This window comes from Gekko japonicus, unplaced genomic scaffold (assembly GCF_001447785.1).
Source record: "Gekko japonicus isolate JY-2015 unplaced genomic scaffold, Gekko_japonicus_V1.1 scaffold6394, whole genome shotgun sequence".
NCBI classification, from domain to species: Eukaryota; Metazoa; Chordata; class Lepidosauria; order Squamata; family Gekkonidae; genus Gekko; species Gekko japonicus.
This window is the reverse complement of record NW_015169363.1, coordinates 16,240-25,609: the sequence shown is the minus strand read 5'-3', so window position 1 is coordinate 25,609 and position 9,370 is coordinate 16,240. Positions and strand designations below refer to the sequence as shown.

General features: G+C 49.0%; 1 long non-coding RNA gene across 1 annotated transcript; it reads right to left on the bottom strand.

The window, feature by feature from the left end:
- Window positions 1-410: 410 nt before the first annotated feature.
- On the bottom strand, window positions 411-3,936 carry LOC107115048. The gene is made up of 3 exons (XR_001482665.1): window positions 3,867-3,936; window positions 2,821-2,906; window positions 411-479 (listed from the first exon to the last, which is right to left on the bottom strand). It is a non-coding gene; the product is annotated as an uncharacterized LOC107115048 (long non-coding RNA).
- Between the last annotated feature and the right edge of the window lie 5,434 nt (window positions 3,937-9,370).

Sequence of the window (9,370 nt, the reverse complement as noted above, 5' to 3'; positions counted from 1 at the left end):
ATGGACAGGCAAGCATATGACTCCGTTTCTCCAGTTCGGTTTTCCTTCCACAGGACATACCCTCACATTCATCTTTCCTTCCACACCCTCCGTTTGTAACTCTCTAGCCCCTTTGCAAACACAGGCCAAGGAAGCCCCAGGCTGGAGGGAAACACCTGCTCTGGCTGATCCACCCTCTCCAAAGGGAGCACCCCTGGGCACCAGCTTCTCCTCATGTCCTCTCGTTTGGTGCTCCATTCGCCACAAGGAGGAACCGGGACTCCAGCCAGGTCTATGTACAGGTTCACAGAGCTTAGGCATCGTCACTCCCCACAATATTGAGGGGCGAGTCAAGGGAAAACGAACTCCTTACCCAGAGAGGCCACGTTCCCAAAGTTATCCAGCATGACTTCCTTGTAGAGAGCTCTCTGGGCCGGGCGCAGCAGGGCCCACTCCCCCTGGGTGAAATACACGGCCACCTCTTCAAAGGACATCTGGCCCTGGAAAAAGAAGGAAGCATTTCTTAATATCAGTGGAAAACTGGTCCATGGGGGAAAAACCCCAAACATAGAGATGTGAAGGCCTGGAAAAAAACCGGGAAAATTCGGGGGGGAAGAGGGAAAACGCGGGGGGGGGGGGGTTCGTATTATTTTCCTGAAGCTGTTTTTGTTTTTTTCCGAAAAATTGAAAAAAGAATAGAAAAGAAAAAAATTGATTATGGAACGTTTTATTTTAACATGATGAATAAAATATTTTAAGACAAAGTGTTCAAATATTTTCCAAATCATTTCTAACATATTGATCTAATTTCTGTGCACTGAGGACAAGCAAGTCCTAGGTTACAAACTGAACTCTCCAATGCAAGAACAAGATGCATTTCTTCCTTTAGGAAGTGCTGTTGTCAGAAGAAAATAAAAAGGTTTCAGTTTTGTTTTTGCATGTAAGTGGGTATTCTGTTTGTAATACTTGTTTGGATACACTATATTTTTAATATGCTAGTTGTGATAATTTCATGCCAAGTAAAAATGTCCATAGTCATATTTTATGTTCCAAATTTCCGGAAATTTTACATCTCTACCCAAACAGCAAAATGATTCTTAAAGAGTGGCAGAAAGAGGAGGGGAATCAGAGCCCTTACACTTCCCCTTCCCAGCTCTCCTTGGGGCATCTTATTTATCATTTATTTTTTGTATTTCTATCTCGCCCATCCCACGAGCAGGCTCAGGCCGGGTAACATCATGTTACAATAAATACAATTAAGAATTAAATCAGTGGTTCCAACCAGAGGGGCAGCCATCACTACCAGGGGGCTACCAGCCTGCCACTTGCTTTGGCTTCCTCTTACTGAGGTCATCAGAACATCAGAAGAGCCCTGCTGGATCAGACCAGTGGTCCATCTAGTCCCGCCTCCTGTCTCACACAGCGACCAACCAGTCCCTCTGGAGGGCCAACAACAGGGCAGAGAGCCCGAGGCCTTCCCCTGAGGTTGCCTCTCCTGGCTCTGTGGTTCAGGGGATCAGTGCCCCTGAATATGGAGGCTCCCCTCAGTCACCACGACCAGTAGCCATTGGGGTCCTCCTTCCCATCACACATCGGTGCTCCACCACTAGAATGGAGGCCCTTCTGGAGCGAGAGAGCTTTCAGCACACAAAAGGGTGTTGGTATCTGGCCGATAGGACCAGAATGTCCGAATGGGGAGCAGAATGGGTCTGGGGAGCTGATTCATAGCAGCAAGAGGAGCAGATCCGTTGAAGCAACAGGCCAGAGGTGTCACGTTCAGTTCTTAGGGAAAGTTCATGGACAAAAACTGCACTGCAAAACTGTATCTCAAAATCCCCACAGACCCTACATTTCTGACCACTTGCCCCTCCTCTTTCAGGTAACAACAGAGGTGTAATGTGGTTCATCTCAAAGAACATTTTATCCTACAATAAAAGCAGCACTGGATACAAACAATAAAAGCCACATGGGATACGTGTTAGGGCCGCCTCCTCCCATGACCCACCTGCCAAGTTTGGATGCTCAGAACAGATTGTAAACTTATCGCCTTCCCAAGAGGAAAGCAGCCATTGTGTCTTTGTCCCAGCATGCCTTAGTACAACCCACGATCGTTTTCGATACGCACAGGTGAACTTCGTGAAAAGTCTCCTCAGGCACCACCTTCAGACTGTCCAGTACTGCAAACTGGGCTTCTGTCGGACCATCTAACAATAACATCAGCCACCCCACCTCTTTTGATTTAACATCAAGGCCAAGAAACATTCCGTGTGACTCAAAATCCAGCTCTCCACGCCCTGACCTGGATAGCCCAAACAAGCCCGATCTCATCAGATCTCGGAAGCTAAGCAGGGCCGACCCTGGTTAGTACTTGGACGGGAGACCTCCAAGGAATACCAGGGTTGTCATAATGCAGGGGCAAGTGATAGGAAGCCACCTCTGAACGTCCCTGGCCTCCATGCCCCACTAGGGGTCGCCAGAAGTCAGCTAGGACTTCCAAGCTAAAAAATAAAATAAAATCTACTTCTCCTCTAGGACTGCCAATTCCGGCTTGGGGAACACCTGGAGATTTGGGGGTGGTGCCCTGGAAGGGCAGAGTTGGATGGGAAGGAGGGAGCTCAGCAGAGGGACAGGACAGGGTGGAGGCTGCCCTGATCTCCCTAGTCTAAAAATCAGCTGCAGCACCAGGAGAACCAGGCGCCATCCCAGACAGCAGGTGGTCATCTTCTGCCTTCCCAGTGGACAGTGCCAGAATCAAGCAAAAGGAGCCCAATCCGCTTTGAGAGAAAGAAGTATCTCTGCCCTCTGACCGCACGTCTTCCCAATGAAACCCCACCCCAATACCTGAGCTGGCCGCATGGTGACTCTTTTCCTTTCAGCACCTGGAGAAGATGGTGGAGAAGGCCTCAAAGGCATTTTTCTGCTGCTGCCTGGGAGGGAGAGAAAGAAAGAAGATGGGAAACCCTTTTTGCTGTCTCTTGGCCTTTCCTTTAGGAATCTTCCTGCCTTCCCTCCCCACCCCAAACCAAAGTCCAGATGCCTTTTTTCCATCACTCCCTGCGTCTCCATCCTATGTACGTCTCTATGGAACCTGGAGCTACTTCGTCCCTGTCCAGCCTCCTGAGGTGCCCGATACGGATAAAAACCAGGGAAGTCTTGGAAGGTGCCTAAATGCACCACTGTGGTGTGGGGAAGCAGGGAGGAAAACCCACTTCCTGAAAGAATGGAACTCAAGAAAAAGAAACCTTGTGGGAAAAGTGTAACACACCTGCATTCGTTTTCAAAAGAAAAACAAAACAACACAGCAGGGCCTTTTAGCTGAGGAGGGATCTGGAGAACTGGGTTTGATTCCCCGCTCCTCCACATGCAGCCAGCTGGGTGATTTTGGGTCACTCACTCATAGGCTGCGGCCACACACACTAAATAACCCACTTTCGGTGCACTTTCCAACTGGATTTTAGTGTGTGAACTGGCAAAATCCAGTTGGGAAGTGGATTGGGAGTGGAGTATTGAGTGTGTGAAGGGTGGGGTACAAATCCAGTCTCCTCCTCCTCTTCTTCTTCTTCAAGCGCCACAGTCTGTGTTCCGCACTGAATCTCCCACTTGGCTTTTCCTTCTGCATCGCTGCACCTTCCAAACTACCTCCCTGGGCACCCCCCACTTCCCCCCTCCTGCCTCTGCTACTTCCTTCTCCCACCCAGCAACCCCAAACACCAAATCTCCCCGGGGGGTGGGGGTGCACTTAGTAGTATTATTATTATTTGAATTTTTACCCCGCCCTCCCAGCCAGGGCGGCTTACCCACATGCAGCAGGTAATTACAATAGTACATAAAGTATAAATTAGAGTAAAACAATTCTAAACTCCTTTAAAGTGCTAGGAAGCACTTACCGGGAATGGGGAGGGAAGGAGCCCGAGATAAACGCGAGGCGCCTATGGAACCCGGAAGTGACGCGAAAAATTCGGCGATGACGCTCTGGTTTGTGGGCAATAAGCTTCTACCATAGAGTTTTGTCCAAAGACCAGAGCATTGCCCCCTGACCTGCCTACATCACTTCCGGGTGACGGCACTCAGCCACCACCGGGGGCAGTGACTCAGCTCGCCTGTATTTCTGGGGGGAGAGGGGGGATGCCCGCCAGCCACTTTTGGGCCTTCCCTTGCAGCCCCTCCCACGTATCCTCCCCCCCAGCCCTTCCAGCCGCCACCCGGGGAAACTCCGGAGTCGGGAAAGGGCTCCCTCCACGTGCCTCTCTAGGTGGCGGGTTTGAATTCTGCACCACGAGCCCTTGCGGGGACATCGTCGCTCTCTCCAATGCAAAACCGAGAACTGCAAGGGGGGAAGGATTTCCCTCCACCACCACCCCTTCCTCTCTGCAGTGGGCCTGAGATGACAGCTCCCCAACCCCACCCTGCTCCTTTGAACTCACCACCAGGTTCCCTCCCTGTCGCTCAAACAGCAGCCCGGGGGATTCGGAGGGCGCTTCTGGGAGGCAGCTGGAAATGGCTGTTATATCCCACGCACCCCCCCCCCTCTCGTACAGCTCCCTCGGTTTCGACCATAGAGAAGATATCCAGTGAGAGCCACCCGGGAGAGACGATGCAAAGGGGAAAGTTAGAGAAATGTCACCAAACATGTGATATCCCACTGCAAAGGAACAGGCTATATTAGGCCTATTTTAATGGGGATATATGTGTGTGTGTGTGTGTGTGTGTGTGTGTATGTGTATGTATATGTATACACATACAGACACATAACTTCTCTGGTAGGCATGGGCAGTGGGATCGGCTCAGCCTAAATAGATTTTATGTTTCAATTTTTGGAGCCTGTGAGCTGCCTTTCTGCAGAACATAGAATAAAATGTCATGGTGTTCAAGCCAACACTCTGTGTCACACAGAGGCCAAAACCCAGGAGCCATCAGGAGGGCCGCCAGAAGTCCAGAAGCCCTCTCAGTTGCCCTCCAAGCATCACGAAGACAGAGCATCACCGCCCCAGCCAGTCTCTTCCACCAATACTTTGTGGCTGATAGTCGCTGATGGACCTTGGCTCCAGATGTTTATCCAGTCCCCTCTAGAAGCTGTCTATGCTTGTAACTGTTGTACACACAGTTTATGAAACACTGTTATGCACTCAGCACTCAGCCGGCATTTCCCTTTTAAGTGCACGCTGACATTTCCCTGCAAGCCTGATCTTAAGCGGAGATAAGGCTTGGGAGGAAACGTCCATGCACTTAAAGGCAGCCACCCCTCTCTCTCAAGAGAGAAGAGAGAGGGGTGCCTGTGGGTATTGCGGGTGGATAGAACCCCTCCAAAAACAGGGGACCCCTGGCAAACCGGGGGGGTTGGCAACCCTAATTGGAGGCAACATTTGTTCTAAAATTACATTTGGAAAAGACCTGCCTCTGAGCAAAAATCTTCTTGATGGTTTATAAATTACTGACACTTTCATCCTAGTCGGACTATTTTGGCGAGATGTTCCCCCGAGGAATGACGAACCTGGCTTGTTTTCTCCACTATCCTTTCCAAAGTTTCTGACAGAGGAAGCTGCATGAGGGGACACGGTCTTTCGATGACTCGGCCCCATTTTGTTCGAGATGGCAGGCTGAACTCAGAGACACAGAACATAAGAGCCGTGCTGGATCAGACCAATAGCCTACCTAGTCCAACCTCCCGTCTCACACAGTGGCCGACCAGTTCCTCTGGACAGCCAACAACAGGGCATAGAGGCCGAGGCCTTCCCCCGATGTTGCCTCCTGGCTCGGGGATTCAGAGGATTAGTGCCTCTAAATGTGGAGGTTCCCCTCAGCCACCATGGCCAGGAGCCACTGATAGACTTTTCCCCCATAAATCTATCTAATCCCTTTTTAAAGCTGTTTCGTCCTGGGGCCATCTCCACATCCTCTGGCAGAAAATTCCACATCTTAATCCCTCATTTAGGCTTCTGATGGCAGGGCTCCTCGGAGTTCTACGGGGCCACATCTAGAGTGACTACGGAGCACAGCTGTTGTAGGACTTCGATTTCTCCTGTTAGGCACATCCCTGCTAAGCCTCCTCCCCTCCCCAAACTCTGCCCTTGCCTCTGGGGCAAGTGATGCTCTGTCTTCTTGGTGCTTCGGGGGCAACAGTGGGAGGGCTTCTAATGTCCTGGCTCCACTGGTGGACCTCCTGATGGCACCTGGTATTTTTGGCCACTGTGTGACATTGCTCACCAGTAAAGGATTTGGTCAGCAGGAAGGTACATACTTTGCTATCTCATGAATCCAGTCGCACCTTAAAAACTAAGAACATTTGTGGCAGGGTATGAGCTTTTGTGAGTCACTGCTCACTTCTTCCGAAATCCCACATCCTGCCACAAATCTTGTTAAGTCTTTAAGGTGCTGCTGGACTCTTGCTCGTTTCCGCTGCTACGGACAGGGTAACGCAGCCATCCATCTTCACCTGTTGTCTCAGAAATGCATAACTTTTATCTTTCTACGTTATTTAATCAACATTTAGTTTATCTTATTATGACTCATTTTCATTCATGTATCTATTACTTTAACCAAAAAATATTACTGTACTGTAATGTCCTTTCCCCCTATTTTTATAAATTTTTAAAATTGGAACAGGGCTTTAATTCAGAACATTTATACCATGGCATTTGACAAAAAAACGTATTGCATCCAGAATTAAGGAAGAAAGCTACCCCAAAACTAGTTTCTTTGGAAGTGTCCACAGTACAGACTGGAAACACTGTGACCTGCTAAAAACAGTTACGACTTTTCAATATCACCTACTGGACCCTATACAATATACTGGTGTTAGAATCAATTAAAATAATTAAACAAAATTAAAATCCAAAAAATATCTTTACGCTGGTCATTTTGAACACTAAGTAAATGTAGTTTATTCTTGAATTCTTATTTTTCTTTATATTGAATGGGTGGGGAAGTTTGCCGAGTGACCCAAAACACTTGGGCTAGGGGGATGGGGGGGGTAGCCATGGCTCACTGGTTAAGCACAGGCTTTGTATGCAAAACATTCCAGAGTGAGTCTCTGGGACCTCCAAGGTCCTGTGGTACAAGGTGCCAGGAAAGGTCTTTCTTAGGGTTAGAAAAGTCTTTCCTGAAGAGCCACAGCCAGTCAGAGCAAGCAATGCCAGGGGCCTGATGTCTCTAAACCCTGGTCCAGTTTTGCCCCACTAAGCCACTGAAACAGTGATGAATTCAGACTCTTGGAATTTCACTGAAATGACAGAGTTGATTGAAGCACAACACTCAGTTCTCCTCGGAATGCAGCTAATACAAGAACCACGATGGCTCAGGCTAAAATGGGGGGGGGGCGCGGATAGGCAAAACCATTTAGAGAAGACAAAGCATCAAAAATAGGGAATATAATGGAGCTCCCACGGCTCACAGCAAATACAATTGAGACTAAAGGACACTGTAAATCAACTTAGAAGTCCAAATAGGAAATGGGTACCTTAGAAGAGTTCTCTCTCTCTAGGAGTACACTCCCCCACCCCCAATCCCCCCACCAACCCGTCTAGTTAGGAGCCAGGCCCTCTAAGTTTCGTACATCTGAGGAAAGGACCAAGGATCCTTTCCAGCAACACCAGGGAAGACTAAGAGTGTGAAAGAGGGACCGCAACTAGGGCTGCTAACTTCCTATCCTAGTGGGGTCCGGAGATCTGGAATTTCAACTGCTCTCCAGACGACAGAGATGTTCCCCTGGAGAAAAGGGCTACTTTGGAGGGTGACGTCTATGGCATTTGACACCGCTGATGTCCCTCAACTCCCAAATGTCCAGAACTTCCCAACACAGACTTGGCAACCCTCGGCCCCACTGACCTCATGCAACATCCCTTTGACCTCTTCCTGGATGGGAGGAAGTCGTCGACTCCCCAGTGGCTGCCAACAGACACATGGAGACCATTCTTACCCACTTCTGTTTTCCCTTTTACCCCAGTTTATTCAGTTAGGACTCCAGACACAGTTTTCAGCTATTTTGAGAAGCTGACATGGAAGGAAGACTTTGCCACGCAAAAGGCCCATCTTGTCCCGAACAGCGGCATTTCTTCGCCTTTTCCAAGTTTCTGCTGCAGTTTCCCCCTACATGCCTGCTCTCTCTGTCAAGTGGGTTTTAGGCTGGAGGCTAACAGTCTGGCACTGATTCCCCTCCCTCTCCCAGGCCATCTTTGTTTTTAGTCCAGAATTCGGCCAGAGGCATGAGCCAATAGTGTAGTGGTTAAGAGTAGCAGACGCTAATCTGGAGAACCGGGTTTGATTCCCCGCTCCTCTACATGAAGCCAGCTGGGTGACCTTGGGTGAGTCACAGTTCTCTCAGAGCTGTTCTCTCAATAACAGTTCTCTTAGAGCTCTCTCAGCCCCACCTACCTCACAGGGTGTCTGTTGTAGGGAGAGGAAGGGAAGGAATTGTAAGCCACTCTGAGACGACAAGTGAAGGGTGGGGTATAAATCCACCTCCTCCTCCTCTTCTTCATCATCATCATTTTAGGTGATGGTAAGATCTCCCAGAATTATGACTAATCTCCAGATGACAGAGTTCCCCAATAGATCTCTAGCCCTCTAAACTCGTTGTTATGGTCGCCAACCTCCAGGTGGGACCTAGACATCTCCCGGAATTAGAACTGATCTCCAGATGACAGAGATCAGTTCCTGTTGAGAAAATGGCTGCTTTGGAGGGGGGATTCTATGGCATTACAGCCACTGAAGTCCCTCCCCTCCCTAAACCCCGCCCTCCCCAGGTTCTGCCCACCCCCTAAAACTCCAGGACTCTCCTAACCTGGTGTTGGCAACCCTGTGATGAGGAACAGGAGGAGAAGAAGAGGGGGTTCGTTCCAGTCGTGTGTTTGTAGGCTCAGTAGGGGAGGGTGACTGAGAAATTGTGCCAAAGTCTCCACAGAACAAATGAGGGACTTTGAGGAGAAGATTGTGAGAAGTAGCGTTGTACAGGAACTCCATGGGTTCACCTATTGGTTTAAATGTTAAAAAAAATAAAATCAATTGCCTTGGAAGCCCAGAGGCTTCATGCAATGTCCCCAGTTCTCCACATTTCCCGGTTAAGGGGAAAATCCTGTTCAAACAAATTACAAAGATGGCCTGACTCCGATGGTCACAAGAGAAAGAAGTTTTACTTGCAAAAATAGAAGCACATCTTACGTGACATATTCATGTAGGGACGTTTAACTGATTGTGAACAGATTGACTTCCAATCTTCTTGGAAGGTTAACTTCCAAGAGGTTAGCTTGCTACAGCTCCAAGCCCAGGAAAGTGAGAGAAGGAGAGAGGTCCTATATAAGAAGGCAAGTGAGGGCCAAAGAGAGGTCCTATACAAGATGAAACAGAAGGCAAGCGAGGGTCAACGAGAGGTCCTATATAAGATGAAACAGAAGGC